General features: G+C 40.3%; 1 long non-coding RNA gene across 1 annotated transcript in view; it reads left to right on the top strand.

Annotated features, from left to right (window-relative positions):
• The first annotated feature begins 4,859 nt into the window (after nucleotides 1–4,859).
• LOC108299692 overlaps nucleotides 4,860–8,322 on the top strand; it is a 20,393-nt gene continuing 16,930 nt past the window's right edge. Inside the window, exon 1 of the long non-coding RNA XR_001823063.2 lies at nucleotides 4,860–4,999. This is a non-coding gene — a long non-coding RNA (uncharacterized LOC108299692). The remainder of the gene's footprint in view (nucleotides 5,000–8,322) is intronic.

Below are 8,322 nucleotides of genomic sequence, written 5' to 3'. Positions count from 1 at the left end.
GTTTATCAAGTGAACATAAAAAATTAGTTGGCAAAAAGAATTTATTGAACAAGTAGATCAGAAAACACTTTGCCTCTTTCTCTAATTTTAAAACAGAAAAAACTCAGCATTTAAGTGTTTATTATCTGGTGTTACTAGAGCAGTAAGGAGCAGTACAAGATGAGGGAACTTCCTTTAGTATTTATATTCATGCCATGTGAGAATATATGAGAATCTGCCAAGGATAGTATTACAAATATCCATTGAATATTATAGTCCCAAACTGACAATTAAAATAACACGAATTACAACCCCCTGGTGTGAACACCTTGTTGTTCCCAGGCTTACCATTGGTCCTGATATAAAACACTTTACAAATAACCAGAGCTAATAATTTTCTGTACTCTCTCTATATGCTGGGCACTCTTCTCACAACTTTGAGTTAATTGCTTTAATTTTACCAAAACTCTAGGATTTAGGCAGTAATATCCTTACTGTACAGCTGAAGAGTCAAGGACAAAGATGTCAAGAAACTGTCTCTAAGTCACACAGCCCATAAGTGGCAGAACCAGGATGCAATCAGCGGCCACCAGATACCGAGTTTTAATATTAATCATTAAGGCCAGTCACCCTCACACAATTATTTTTATTTATTTATTTAATTAGTTTTTTATTGCATTTTAGGTTTTGGGGTACATGTGAAGAACATGCAAGATTGTTGCATAGGAACACACGTGGCAGTGTGATTTGCTGCCTTCTTCCCCTTCACCTATATCTGGCATTTCTCCCCATGCTATCTCTCCTCAACTCCCTACCCCGCACTGTCCCTCCCCTATTTCCCCCCAACAGACCCCAGTGTGTAGTGCTCCCCTCCCTGTGTCCATGTGTTCTCATTGTTCAACACCCGCCTCTGAGTGAGAACATGTGGTGTTCGATTTTCTGCTCTTGTGTCAGTTTGCTGAGAATGATGGTTTCCAGGTTCATCCATGTCCCTACAAAGGACACGAACTCATAGTTTTTGATGGCTGCATAATATTCCATGGTGTATATGTGCCACATTTTCCCTGTCCCGTCTATCATCGATGGGCATTTAGGTTGGTTCCAGGTCTTTGTTATTGTAAACTGTGCTGCAATGAACATTTGTGTGCATGTGTCCTTATAGTAGAACGATTTATAACCCTTTGGATATATACCCAGTAATGGGATTGCTGGGGTCAAATGGAATTTCTATTTCTAGGTCCTTGAGGAATCGCCACACTGTCTTTCACCAAGGAAGCCACAATCTGCCTCTGTGCATGTTGCCGCCGCCAACGCTGCTGCCACCCGCCAAGCCCTGCACCGGCGAGCGCACCTCCTTGGGTTGTGTCTTTAGTGAAGTGGCCTGGCAGACTTGCCTGAGCCCACTGGATAGGGTGTCCCTGATGTGGCGAATCACCACTGTGACATCAGCTACCTAGGGATGGGTCTCAGGCTGAAGACTGTTCTCTACCATCCTAGAAGCAGAGGAATAAAACTTCAAACTTGTCTTCCCTACTAGGAGTGAGCTCAGAATACATAAAGAAGGTTTCAGGGTGCTAGGAGCAACATGTCCAGGTGTACAGAGGCTGTTGTAAGGGAAGAAGGGCCAGGGTCCTCGGTAATCTGGGACACAGGGCCTGGCCTCATAGGGAAGTCCAAAAAGAACAAGACCAACAGGAACTCCCCTGTGAACCAAGCCAACCTAGATCCAGCTGTGTTGATTACCTTCACGGTGAGGGAGGAGCAACAGCCTGAGGAGCTGTCAGCCTTTGACTTTTTGCTGGGCATATGGCTTTTCAGAATGAAGGTTACATTTCCCAGGCTCCCTTGTAACTAGGGTTAGTTATGCCATTCAGTTCTGGCCAATGGGCTATAAAGACCGTGTGTGTGTGTGTGTGTGTGTGTGTGTGTGTGTGAAATTAAAAGGACTTAGATCTTTCTCCTTTACTTTTAACTTTCTTACTGGTGGGAATGTGGATAGATTCACCACAGCAGCCCTGAACCATTGGCCAATGGGCTATAAAGACCGTGTGTGTGTGTGTGTGTGTGTGTGTGTGTGTGTGTGTGAAATTAAAAGGACTTAGATCTTTCTCCTTTACTTTTAACTTTCTTACTGGTGGGAATGTGGATAGATTCACCACAGCAGCCCTGAACCATTACTTTAGATATTTACATGAGAGAGAAATATAGTTCTTTCTTTTAGAAGTCATTTATTTTGTGTTGTCTTTCACTGGCAGTTAAATCCAACCCTGTAAGGGGGTGTTAAGACAGAAAGCACACTAATAGGAGAATGAAAATATCTATTTCCCAGGTTGCTCCATTTCAATATTTTATACCATTAAGGACAATGATCACAAAACTGTTTCTCAGACTATTTTTTCCTGTTTTTTAGAAGTTTTATTTTGTTTTTAATTAACACAATAATTGTACATATTTATGGGGTTCAGTGTGATGTTTTGATACATGTATACATCATGTAATGATCAAATCAGGGTAATTACCATATCCATCACCTCAAACACATCATTTCTTTGTGGTGAGAACGTTCAAAATTATGAGGCCTTTTCCTTGGAATTCTTGCATAGATGGTTTAACATCTGCTTTGGAAAGTAAGGATAGCTGATACCTATTTTCTAGATGTTCCAGAGGAAACTGAGCCAGAAAGAGTTCCATTTTAACATTCTGTTATAATCATGTATATAAACTAATAGTTCCAGAAAATGCACGCTATAGTTAGATGACAGAGCATGTGTGTTATAGACTATAAATGCTCAAGGAATACAGAGAATGGAGAAATTATTGTAGGCTGGATTAGTTGGAGAAGTTTCTGAGGTGTGACAGACTTGAAATGGAGGGAATGAAGGTCTTTGCTAAAAGACAAGAGGGTGTGCCAGGTAAGGGTGTGAGTGTGTGTATGCAGGGGTGAGGCAGTTTAGACTGCACAGGTAGAAGCACTATAGTAAGAATGTGCATAGTTCACATGGGGCCCTTTGTTTGGAGCTTTATATTTCTTGGTAAAACCTTATCTCTATTCACTTCCTTGATTTTTCTTCTTTGTCTTCCAGGGTTGTTATATGACTGCATGATGATATCTTGATTGCCTATGCCTTTATCGATGGAAAATAACACCCCTCAAAGTACTCTCCATATATTTATGGGTGTTTTTCAGGAGTGGAAGACACTACTGTCTGCTTTTCCCAAAGTCATCTCCTCTATCCAACACCAACACCAGTACATGTCCACACTCCAGATATTTCCCTACTCACAGACCACACTTTTGTTTGGGTATCAGGCAGCTGCATTGTTCAGAGAGCTTAGACCCCACTCCCATAAAGACAGAGCATCTTATTCCTGTAAGCCAAGCAAGGGAATCTTGTTTCCCAGTTCAGTGGTTGGTATAGGCACTTGGCATATAGTGCAATTCTAGCTCATGTGTTGCAAGGAGGACTGGAGAAAGAGGTTCTTCTGGGAAAGTTATCTTTGCCATTTAAGAGGGATACAAGGAAGGAGTATTCTGTCTTAAGTTTGCGTGAGCTTGTGATGCCTAAAACATCCACGGTCATCTTGGCCTGAGATGGGATAGCCTGAGACAAAAGCCAACATACCTGGGAGAGCAGAGCAGAAAGACAGAAAGTCCTTGATGGTGTCATTGGATTGGGAACCACCCAACCCTGACATTTCTTAATTTCCAGACTCTTTGTTACATGAGAAAATAACCCCATTTTATTGCTTAAGCCATTTTAGCTTGGTTCATGTTTATTTGGTGGATATGCCAGAGTGCTGCTCCCTATTCAGAAATGGCCTTAGTTCTTCTCTCCACAAGGGTGCTATTTGGCAGCTTCTGCTCCTCATACCACCTGGACGGAGACCTAGAGGGCTCCTCCTGCTGGGGAGCCCTTTGCAACCATTACATTGACCTCAGGGGAAACAGACCCAGCTGTTAATGTTGACACTTCGTCATGGGCATGGGATCAATCTTTCCAGGAATTATCCCTTGTAATTCCTGACAATGCAGCAGAGACTGGGATGTAACATTTTTTTTTTTTTTTGAGACGGAGTCTTGCTCTATCACCTAGGCTGAAGTGCAATGGTGTGATCTCTGCTCACTGCAACCTCTGCCTCCTGGGTTCAAGTGATACTCCTGCCTTAGCCTCCTGAGTAACTGGGATTATAGGCACGTGCCACCATGCCTGGCTAATTTTTGTATTTTTTAGTAGAGATGGGGTTTCACCATGTTGGTCATGCTGGTCTCCAACTCCTGACCTTGTGATCCACCTGCCTCGGCCTCCCATAGTACTGGGATTACAGGTATGAGCCATGGTGCCCAGCCGGATATAACTTTTAACAAGACTTCACAGAAGGTTCAAGGATGATGGAGGGGAAGTGCATATGCACAGTAGCTCGCAACTGAGGTGTGCATGGCTCAGGCTATCTTCAGAGTGTCTTGGCAGACCAGCTCCTGGTCTTATTCCTGCTTTATCTGGGGCAATTCGGCAACCCCTTGCCCCCTCCCCCTTGCACCATTCTTCTGCCACCAGAGAGAGTAGAAAGATTTCCCTCACACTAGTCCTTGGGCTGTGCAAAGTGTAGTCCAAGTACTGGCAGCATCAGCGGTCACCTGGGAAATTGTGAGAAATGCAGAATCATAGGCCCTGCCCTAGACCCACTGAAATATAATCTGTATAAGCCTTCTAGGTGATTTGTAAGAACATTAAAGTTTAAGAAGTTATTCTAGTCTAAGGCTTGCCTCTCGTGCCTTCATTTCCTGTTCCAGATTTGAACTCTACCTGGGATGACTGGCTATGGGAACATTTTTTTTTTCAGGGATGACTGGCTATGGGAACATTTTTTTTTTTCAGGGAAAACTCCACCCTCACAGCGATGTAGACTTTTGGGCTCAACAGGACACTCATACAATTCCATACAACTAGTACATAGTCTCAAATCCAGGCTGGTCAGTTTAAATAAATGGTCACTATGCGGCATGAAAAGCCCAATCCAGGTAAGGACTAAGCCTTTTCAACTTTAAAAAATATTATAAAAGTAACATTAAAATATTAACATTTAAGACAAAGTGAATTTTATATAAGTTGATATTACATTCTCATCCTTGTCTATATACATGTATATTTAATTTTTACATATTTGATTTAATATTTAATGATTCAATTTTATATTCTGCATTTTCATTCAGTATTACACTGAGATAGGCTTCCATTCTGTTATTCTTTTTCTCTTTCCCATAGCCCATATTTGCTCATTCTTACACCCTGAGATAATTTATGTTAAAAACTTGATTCATATTTTTGCATGCCTTTCTCCATCCTCATGCAAATATATGCACTCATGTATATGTCATTTTTTGGGTCAGCTTCTCTTTTCTTACAAAAAGAAATTTTATTAAGCATTTATATCAGGTTGGCTTTTTTTCCCCTAACCATCATGGTAGTCCTCCAGGTCAGTAGGCACAGAGATAACTCCTTATAGTTGCATAATATTCTTTAGTATGGATGTATTAAAATTGATGCAACTCTTTTCTCTTACTAATGGATATTCAGATTGCTCTGGTCATATGTTTTCTTACACATAGAGCCTAATGTACACCATACTTTTACCTCTAAAGACAGATGCCTATAAGTAATATTGGTGGGTCAAAGGATATATAGGTTAGAGTAAGCAAACTGCTATAACAAATAGACCCTAGAATATATAATATTTCAAACATAATAAAAGTGAAATAGTCCATGTTAGTTCCGGATACTCAGAGGGGTCTCTGCTACACATAATCACTCTGGGGTTTGGGCTGCAGGGGCTTTGCCACCTTCAACAAATGAATTTTGTGTCATACCTGAGCTAGGACTCCGTCATCTGCCACAGAGGAATCGGAAAAATGTAGTGTAGGTGTGCCCCGAATAAGAGGAAACAATTTTTTTTGAATAGTTTCTGTGACAAAGGGTCAATAATATTTAATTTAAATATATATTACCAGGTTGCTTTTGCAAATGGTGGTAACAGTTTACATTCTTACTAGCAACATGTGAAAGAGTCCATAATCTGGAATCCTTGCTGGTGCTGCATGGTATCATCCTTTAAAGCTTTCCAGATCTGATGGATGAATAATGAATGGCATTGCTTTAATTTGTATTTTCTTGGTTATTACTGGTTAAGTGTCTTTTCATAAATTTAACAGTCATCTGGTTAATTCGTTTATTTCCTACCTGTTCTATGTTCCCTTTTGTCTCCTTTCTTGCCTTCTTTTGGATTATTATTATTATTATTGTTATTTTTGAGACAGAGTCTCTGTTCTGTTGCCCAGGCTGGAGTGCAGTGGAATGATCTCAGCTCACTGAAACCTCCTCCTCTCGGATTTAAGCAATTCTCATGCCTCAGCCTCTCGAGTAGCTGGGATTACAGGCGTGTGCCACCCATGCCTGGCTAATTTGTATATTTTTAGTAGAGACACGTTTTTGCCATGTTGGCCAGGCTGGTCTTGAACTCCTGGCTTCAGGTGATCCACCCACCTCAGCCTCCCAAAGTGCTGGGATTACAGGCGTGAGCCACCATGCCCAGCCTGGATTATTTTTATTATTCTATTTTTTCCCTCTTTTAGTTTGCTAATTTTACATTTTATTTTTGTACTCTTTTAGAGGTTATTCTAGATTTTAAACATATCTCCTAGACTTATGAAAGTCTAATATAATGTTTCAGGTTGGGTCCCCCCGGAGATAGACTTTGAGATGTAGTTATTGTTCAGGAAGTTTCCTGGGGAAATGTTCTTGGCTTAACACAAGTGGAAGGAAGGAAAGGAAGCAAGTCAAAGGGGGAAGTTGGGTTTTGCTGCAATTAGAATGAAAGACTAAAGCCCTCTCCAGGGAACCTTGGAAGTTGGGATGGCTTTTCAGCATTGTCTTGAGTTTGGGTGAGGCGCCAGACTTTTATATCCACACACTGAGCAGTTATTGGATGCAGGCAGCCTTGGGAAGGGGGCATATCACTGGTCAAGGTGGCCCTTTTCAGCTGATGGCATCTCCCAAAGAGAGGGGACAGCTGAGGGAGTAAGTCCCTAAGTCTTGAAGGGGAGGTCTGACTGGCACAGGTTAGATTACACTACACGTAAAACATCACTTTTACCCCCACCCAGCAGTTCAAGGACCTTAGAACATTTTAACTTCATTTGGTTTCTGATTTGTATTGCTATTGTCATTTATATTTATTCTGTGTGTATTTTAACTGCCGTGGCATGATTATTATAGTTTTTATATTACATATTCATTTATGTTTTCCCACGTACCTTTTCTGTGGCTCTTAATTCTTTCTGCATTTCTAAGTTCCATTTGCGATCCTTTTCATCTTCTCGAAGAACCCTCTGTAGAATTTCCTTTGGTACAGATCTATTGGCAATAAATTATTTCAATGTTTCTTTGTCTTAAAACATCTTTATTTCACTCTTTGTTTAGGGATATTTTCACTGGTATAGACTTCCAGGCTGGCAATTATTTCCTTTCCTCTGAAAATGCCATTCTATTGCCCTTATTCTAGAAGTTTATTTTCTCCGGATGTGGAATTCTTGGTTGATGACTTTCTGTTCCAGAACTTTAAATGTTTTACCGATGTCTTTGGTATCTTACTTTCAAATAAGAAGTTCATGATATTTTGAGTCATTGTTCAGCCGTGTGTTTTGTGTTTTTTTTTTTTTCTGGTTGTTATCAAGATTTTCTCTTTATCTTTGGTATTCAGCAGTTTGACTGTGATAATATTGATGTCATTTTATGTGTACATGTCCTGCTCATGAATCACTGAGTAAATTTATGTCTTTCACTAAATTTGGAAAAAAATTTGGCAATTATTTCTTTATTATTTATGTCTTACTCTGTCTTTATTCTTCTTCTGGGATGCAGTTATATGTATGTTGGATATTTTGATATCATCCCACAGGTATTCAAAGCTCGTATTCTTAGCTATAATCTGCCTTGGGGATGTGTGCTTTGAGCATTAGCCAGAGATTTGATCAGTTTAAACAGAGAAATTGTGGTCATCCTTTCTGACTGTATCCTTTCTGAGAGTTCCCTCTTCCTTCCAGTGGCTGATTATCCTGAGCTCTGTCTTCTACTTTTTGCAAGCCAGTGAGGTAGAGGTTTTCTGTTGGAGTTCTATCAGAACACAGTATGCAGCACTGACTTTGGCCTACACTCAGGCAAAATGCTGTAAAAATAGGTAACTCACACTGTGCTGTTTCTTTTTTCCAAGTGTCTACTTTCTTTCACAATTTACCTGTTTGTTCACTTTCCAATGTCATTAGTTTTTTTTTTTTTTTTTTTTTTTTTT

The sequence above is a fragment of the Cebus imitator genome, unplaced genomic scaffold, assembly GCF_001604975.1.
Source record: "Cebus imitator isolate Cc_AM_T3 unplaced genomic scaffold, Cebus_imitator-1.0 Scaffold23, whole genome shotgun sequence".
NCBI classification, from domain to species: Eukaryota; Metazoa; Chordata; class Mammalia; order Primates; family Cebidae; genus Cebus; species Cebus imitator.
This window is presented reverse-complemented; position numbering and strand designations above follow the sequence as displayed.